The following is an 8,492-nucleotide window of genomic DNA, read 5'->3' on the forward strand; positions in this document are numbered from 1 at the left end:
GTGTGCGGCTAAAGCGGCCGCAACATGGTCGTTCAGCAGAGTTTGGAGTTCAGCTGCAGTCAAGCTGATGTTACCACGTCCTCGTCCAGCGTTTCCTCCAGCCATTTCCTAGAATCACAGTATAAAATGTTAGACATGAATTTTGCTTTCATATATAACACACCATACATGTAATAAAAAGATAGGTAAGAAAGAAATAAGAAACAACATCACATCACAACCACATATTAGTCTAAATAAAAGTTCATGATTAAAACCATTGTATTCGCTACAAAGTATTTCCAATCAATCCTTAAAAATCATAGAAAAATAATAGTTTGGATGGAGACAACCCCTCCATCTAAGTGTCATCATTACTAGATGTCGTCATCTGAGGACACCTCTGAGTGTGCCTCCTCCTCAGCCGGTTCTTCCTCCGGTTCTTCTTCGGGTTCCTCCTCGGGATCTTCCTCGGGATCTTCCTCAGGCTCCTCTTCGGGATCTTCTTCAGGTTCGGCCTCAGGCTCCGCCTCAGGCTCGGCCTCAGGCTCTGCCTCAGGTTCGGCTGCGTTCTGAGCAAGTTGCATTTGCAAGACATCGCAACGCTCCAACGCTATCTCAGTTCGGGTCCTTGCTTCTTGGAGTTGCTCTTGCAAGTCTATCATATCGGCTTGCATCTTCATCATAACCTTCATTTGCTGATCACTAGCCTCTCGCATTTCCTTCATTGCCGCTGCCATGCGGGCAATCTCCTCCTTAGTTTCGGTTCCGTCTTTTAACATTCTGGAAACGTTCTCCCTCGTATAGCGCATGTAACCCACGTCACGCTCCAAGCATGAAACAACAGCTGCGAGAACTCTCTCTACAGGTTCGGTTATGGGTTGCAGGGTGTTGGGATAAGCAGGGTGGTTCGGGTGAGGTAACGGGGGAACTTGTTCGCGATAGACCATACGTCTGATCATGTTAGGGTACCAATCCCAGCTAACGTCGTTTTCGTAAATGCCTCCGGATAGGCGGTACCTCTTCGGTGCGGGAGCTTCGAGTTCCGGGACTACTCGGGGTGGTGAGGCGGTAGGTAACCGCGGTTCCTTCCCGTGAGCATGCGTCATCGAATAGGATGATGATGAGGGTGGCGTCGACATTCCTACAGGTAAGCCGTGTATGCGCGCGCGTATGAGTGAAAGAGGTAAAGAGATAAGATTACAAGACTACACAAACCTATGCAGTGCGTATCATTATAACTAATGGGTCGTCGCGGTTATAGTCTAGTATGCATGCAGCTTCTAGTTCGCTATAACCAATGGCTCTGATACCAATCTGTCACACCCTCAAAATCCACTAACGGAGTTTTACCGTCAGAGGGTGTGAACTAACAGGATCGGAATCATCAGTTATAATCAAACCATAAAATAAAGTTTCAAAACCATGAAAAACGTTTACGAGTAATTAAATGCGGAAGCGTAAAAACCTTTAGTCAAAAGTTGCGTCACGCAGGACGACTTAAAACCAAAGATAATCGTTAAAAAATAAGTTTGCAGGACACAAGCGTTTTCAATCAATGCATGTTCCTAAACCGCGCGCCCGCCTCGGCTACCTGAGAATAACATACTAAAAGTGTCAACACAAGGTTGGTGAGTTCACAAGTTATATAAAATAAATCGTTTAGCGTATGCGTTCAGCGTTTTACGTTAAGCGTTTTGCGTAACCACGTTACGGTGTTTTGCGTTAAGCGTTTTGTGTAACCACGTTACGGCGTTTTGCGTTACCAGATAGTGTTATGTCAAATTATATATCGATAGGTAGCTAATCTATACAACAAGTATTACTAAGTGTTCGACACCGAAGCTGACTCGTTTAGTAAGTGCCTTGTCACCAGGTCCTCCAGACCATGGTACGTGTTAGCTAAAATTACACCCGCTCGACCTCCAGTCGAGTTTAGCGTTGGGTGGGGTTTGTCAAACCCAGTAGTACTACTCAACAGTGACACGCTATTCAAAATATTAACCGGTTCGATGTGTAGGACTTCAAATGTTTCGTTTGCCACTTAGCCTTTACAAGTGATATATAAATTATAACAAAATCTTAAATGCGTTGTGGAGTATGTTATCTCCCCCAAGTGAAAAGCGTTTAAAACAGTTTAAAAGGGGAAAGTGAAACTCACTGTTTGCGAAGAATTTCCCAAAATAAATCACCAAGATGCGCGTCACCGAAAAACTCTCTCTAACGTTCTAAAACAACAAAGAGATTTTTCTAAGTGTCGGAATATTATCGAGTCTCTAGACCCGGCACACAATACCTATGCACATAACATGTTTCGTGTTTCGTTTGTGAATCGTGTGTGACTTTAACTATGTATTTGTGATACGTTACATGTGTAAGCAATCATATACGTTTCATGTATTCATAACGTACACTACTAGCAATTATTCCCCGTAAGGGCATTTTGGTCAAAACACGATAATAAATTAGCAAGTATCATATTTCATGCATTTTCGCAAAAACTCAGCAGCTATTTTCACCGAGACAGAAATCCTACTAGAAAGATTGTACTATTTCACTGATCATAGCAACTCAATTAATTTACCAAAAATCATTACAGAAGCACATATGTCTTAGGTTTCCAGAACATATTTTATTACATTTTTATTCCTAAAAGTTTTCTAACAATCATCAAATCGTTACAGCAAACTCATAACAGTCAGATTCATGCACAACATAATGTTATTTGCAATTCCCGTTAAACGAAAAATCCAATAAATGCAAGACCACTTCGGTTAGGTTCCTAACTCAATGAGTCAACTTCCAGAAGTGGAACCAACCTAATTGGTCTCGTAGTTCATGAGATATAACATTTACAACATAACCTAACAGCAGGTCTAACAGCTCAGCTTTGCACAACGTTTTTGTAAAATCATAAAAGTTAACTTCTACTAGTCCAAAAATTACAAACTTATACTTTATAGAAACTAGACTCAACCTAGTTACTGCAGTACCCACAATCTCAACCAACTTTCACGTTTACACTTCGTTACAGTCACTTAAACATCGTATACACATTCTGTCCAGAATCTGTTTGCATCCAAACTCAACATAATAACAATCTATGAACTATCATGCATCCATATAATCCTCTAGACTCCATAAACACCATTCATACACATCAATTACATATTACATACTTGATTAGGGTTTGTGTTTGAACTCAAATCAAAGACACGACAATCAACATGCAACAAGATTCAATCTACTTATCAAATCATCATTCAATCAACCACAATCATGTTAGCTATCTACATACACAAAATCGGCAGGTCTAGGGTTTGTGGTTAACCCAACAAACATCAAAATTAAGCAACAAGAATGTAAACGATGATCAATTATACCTTCCTAGCACCTAGTTCTTGGATTAAACACTTGATTTCTTGATGTATGTGTGTGTGGAAGTCGACGGCAGCAAGGAGCAAAGGGGAGGGGGGCCGATCGGGTTGGGATTAATAATAATATTAGTTAGGGTTTAATTTTTAAGGTTATATTTATAGACACACAAGTTACACTCAAGTCCCTCTACTTTCAAGTGTTGTTTTTCTAACTTAACTAACTTAGTTCTTGTTTCTTGTTTAGCATTACACACAATATAATCAAGTAACACATATGTTAACACATAATTATCACATAATTATTATGTTGACGTTTTTCGTTTATTCCTCAATCGTTTGCGTCAACTTGTTTGCGTTTCGGTGCAAATCCCGAAAGACTACACATGTAGTAAGTGTTAAGCGTCATTTAAACCCTAGTTTAAATGTAATGAAGTGTGCGTTATAGATTTAGTGATCTTAAGTTTGAATTGACGGAGTTGAGTTAACGGAGTTAACCTGAAATTGACGATTGTCATATCAAAATCCACTAACGGAGTTTTACCGTTAGAGGGTGTGAACTAACAGGATCGTAATCATTAGTTATAATCAAACCATAAAAACGTTTAAATGAAAATAAGTGCGGAAGCGTAAAAACCAAAAGACAAAAGTTGCGTCACGCAGAACGACTTAAAAACCCAAGTAATAATAGTTAAAATCATGTTTGCATATCAGAATGTTCAAAAACCATGCATGATCCTATACCGCGCGCCCGCATCGGCTACCTGAGAATAACATACTAAAAGTGTCAACACGAGGTTAGTGAGTTCACAAGTTTATATAAAATAAAGCCTTTAGCGTTTTGCGTTCAGCATTTTGCGTTTAGCGTTTTGCGTTCAACGTTTTGCGTTACCAGATAGTGTTAAATCAATTATATATCGATAGGTAGCTAGCCTATACAACAAGTATTACTAAGTGTTCGACACCGAAGCTGACTGTTTATCAAGTGCCTTGCCACCAGGTCATCCAGACCATGGTATGTGTTAGCCAAAATTACACCCGCTCGGCCTCCAGTCGAGTTTAGCGTTGGGTGGGGTTTGTCAAACCCAGTAGTAATACTCAACAGTGACTCGCTATTATCCAAATATTAACCGGTTCGATGTGTAGCACTTCAATTGTTTCGTTTGCCACTTAGCCTTTACAGGTGATATATAATTTACTAACAAAATTTAAAATGCGTTTTTCGGAGTATGTTATCTCCCCCCAAGTGAAAAGCGTTTAAAAACAGTTTAAAGGGGTAAGTGAAACTCACTGTTTGCGAAGATTTCCCAAAAATAAATCACCAAGTGATGCGCGTCACAGAAAACTCTCTCTAGCGTTCTAAAACAACAAAGAGATCTTCCAAGTGTTGGAACTATTATCAAGTCTCTTGACTCGGCACATAACACCTATGCACAAATTACGTTCCGTGTTTCGTTTGTGAATCGTGTGTGACTTAACAAGTACAGTTGTGATACGATACATGTGTGAACGATTATTTACATGTCGTGTATTAATAATGTACATCACTAGAAACTATTCCCCGTAGGGGCAATTTGGTCAAAACACCACAATTATTTAGCAAGTATTCCCCGAATGGGCAATTTGGTCAAAACATAGCAATTATCATGTTTCATGCATTTTCACAAAATTCAGCAGCTAGTTTCACCGAGACAGAAATTCTACTTGAAAGATTATACTATACCACCAATCATAGCATCTAAATTAATTCATCAAATATCATCACAAAAGCATATATGTCTTAGGTTTCCAGAACATATTTTATTATATTTTTATTCCACATAGGTTTCTCACAATAATCAAATCATTACAGCAAACTCATAACAGTCAAATTCATGCGCAACAGAACGTTATTTAAAATTCCGGTTAAATGAAAAATCCAACAAATGCAAGACCACTTGGGTTAGGTTCCTAACTCAACAAGTCAACTTCAAGAAGTGGAACCAACCCAATTGGTCTCGTAGTTCATGAGATATAACATTTACAAAACAACCTAACAGCAGGTCTAACAACTCAGCTTTGCACAACGTTTTTGTAAAATCATAAAGGTTAACTTTTACACGTCCAAAAATTGCAAATTTATATTCTTTAGAAACTAGACTCAACCTAGTTTACTGTAGTATCAATATTCTCAACCAATTTTCACATTTACATCCCGATACAGTCAATTGAACATCAACAACACAATCTGTCCAGAAACTGTTTGCAACAAAATTCAACATATTAATCATCTATAGACCATAATCCGTTCATATGACACTCTAGACACCATAACCACTATCCATGCACATCAATTACACCATACATACATGGTTAGGGTTTTATTTGATCTCAAAATCAAAGACACAACAATTAACATGTAACAATATCAATCCAAGTTATCAAATCATTATCAATACATCATCAACTCAAACAAAAATCATATGAACACAATATATGAAATTTTTGGAATCTAGGGTTTGTAATTAACCCATTAAAAATCGAAATTAAGTATAAAGGATGCATAGGATAGTCGTCTATACCTTCCTAGCACCTTAATCTTCAATCAAACTTGAACAATCTTGATTGTATGTGTGTGTATGAGGGCCGATCGCAAGGGAGAAGCAAGGGGGGCTGCCGATCGGGTTTTGGGAATGGGGTAGAGGCTAGGGTTTGGTGATTATTATTAATAATAATAATATAATACACTTTGGTCCCTTAACTTTCAAATGTTATTTTTCTAGCTTAATTAACTAGTTCTAGCACATTAAGTTAATGTTTATAAGAATGTTATCACATAACACATAAGTCTAACACATAATTATCACATAACTATTGTTTTGACGTTTTTCGTTTATTCATCAATTGTTTGCGTTTCGGTGCAATTCCCGAAAGACTACACATGTAGTAAGTGTTAAGCGTCAATTAAACCCTAGTTTAAATGTAATGAGGTGTGCGTTATAGATTTAATGATCTTAAGTTTTAATTGACGGAGTTGAGTTAACGGAGTTAACCTGAAATTGACGATTGTCACAGGTCGTGGTAAGGTTTCTTTGGGGGTGGAGCTTGAAGGTTTTGGGTTTGGGTTTGTTGGTATTGAGGTTGACGTGGGTTTTGCTGGGTTAAGGCATAGTTTTGCTTTCGTTTCTTGGAGTGGTTGTTGTTGTTGTTTCGGTTTTTCTTGAGTGTGGCTTCGGCCTTGACCTCTTTGGAAGGTTCAGCCTCAGTTTTCTCAACAGTCTTCTTGCTGCCTTTGAGGGTTCCCGCCTTAACGTGGTTGTTAGACAAGGATGGAGCAAGGACAGCCGTCTCGCGAAGAGTTTTGGGAGCACTTCTTTGGACCGAGTCTTGGATTTTTCTTGGTAAGCCCCAGACATACTTGCTAATCCCACGTGAGAGAGGAGTGACAGGATGTGGCACCAAGACGCTAAGCTCGTTTGAAGCGAGCAGTGTAAGTCACGTTATCACCACCTTCTTTCTTAGGATTCCAAAATTCCACCTCAAGATTCATGAGTTCATTGGGTGGACATAACTCTTTGGTCATGATTTCCTTAGGTTCCTCCCATGGTAAGGCCATGTCTACATCAGCACCACAAGTGGAATTTTCTTGCACCCACCAAGTTAGGGCTTTTTTTCTGAAGACACTTGAAGCAAAGCGTGTCTTCTTGTCTTCGGGACATTCGATATGAAGGAAAGTACTCTTCATACTTTGGTGCCATTCCAGTAGGGCAGTGGCACCTTCAGCGCCATCAAACTTAATAGGATTCGTATTGGTGAAGGTCTTATAACGACAAGTGTTGGACTTAGAACCCGAAGTGGCTGAGTTCGAATTGGAAGTAATGGTTTGGTGCATTTGGGCCACCATTTCCTGGAGCACAACAGCCAGTTGCTTAGTGATCTGGGTTGTCATCTTGCTGCTGGAGTTTTTTGTGGGGCGACGAGGGAAATGAGAAGACATGCTGAAAAGAGAGTACGACGCGCGTGAGTTATTGAGTGACGCTTTCGAGAAGGGGAATACTTAAACCATTTGAATAAAATAAGAAAATAAAAAAATTGATAATACTAAAATCACATGAAAATTATATTGAAATTAGGATATTTATTTACCACCATGACTTGTATGCAATTTTAAGAGCAAGAGTGCAACCATTCTCTATTCATAAAGGATAATGGCCAGGTTTGACAACTTAAAGTTATGGTTCGTATGACGTTCTGTGTTGTATGATTTGGCCTAATAAGTTCCAGCACCCTTTTCGAACCCTCCAGGTAAGCAACCAGGTCCCGCGTCTGATTGGGATTTATGCGCATTGCTCATCCTTAGGTTTAAAAACCTTAGTGTCAAGGGTTCGAAAAACAAGTGTGTCACCCTTCCAGTTACAACATACCCGTCACGTATAACCATCTTTAAGAAAATTGAAATTCGTTTTCTTTTTTTTTGGAAATCGTAAAACAAAAACAAAAGGAAAGAAAATAAATAAATAAATAAATAAAAATAAATTGTTTAGGCATAAGCCTTGGAGTTTATGTGTGAATACGTGTGTAGGAGATGCTATATAATATAATAAATTCGAGCGTATGAATGAACTTTTAATAAAAGTGCGGGCACATAGCACATAAGGTATACATGCAAACTAGGCCCTAAAATAAACTATAACTATACTAGGCGGTATACCTGCAAACTAGGCCCTAAAATAAACTATAACTATACTAGGCCAACACATCTAACAACCTATCTTATAGTTACGGCTCTGATACCAATCTGTAGCACCCCGGCTTTAAGCGGAATACGCCCGGGTGTAACGTACAGATCACTCATAGCTCGTAACAATATTAAAGCGACAATATTTATATTTGTTTCATTTCATAACGTACAAGTACACAATTATTCATAATAAAAAGAAAAGAAAACTTCATCAAAACAATAAATAAGTTCTTTATTCAAATAACCTATGGTATACTAATGATCTTATCCTTATCATGCCATCTAATCAACCTGTAGCACGTTGAAAATAATATATTTGTCAACAATTAAGTTGGTAAGTTTTCATAAGTTTTGTGTATACATATATATATAAAGGCACGATTCAACTTTCGTAATGCAATAAATATTCAAGTGTAAAG

The sequence above is a fragment of the Bidens hawaiensis genome, unplaced genomic scaffold (genome assembly GCF_021521415.1).
Source record: "Bidens hawaiensis isolate Kalapana, Puna unplaced genomic scaffold, B.hawaiensis_p1.1 tig00004007_1, whole genome shotgun sequence".
Classification (NCBI taxonomy): domain Eukaryota; kingdom Viridiplantae; phylum Streptophyta; class Magnoliopsida; order Asterales; family Asteraceae; genus Bidens; species Bidens hawaiensis.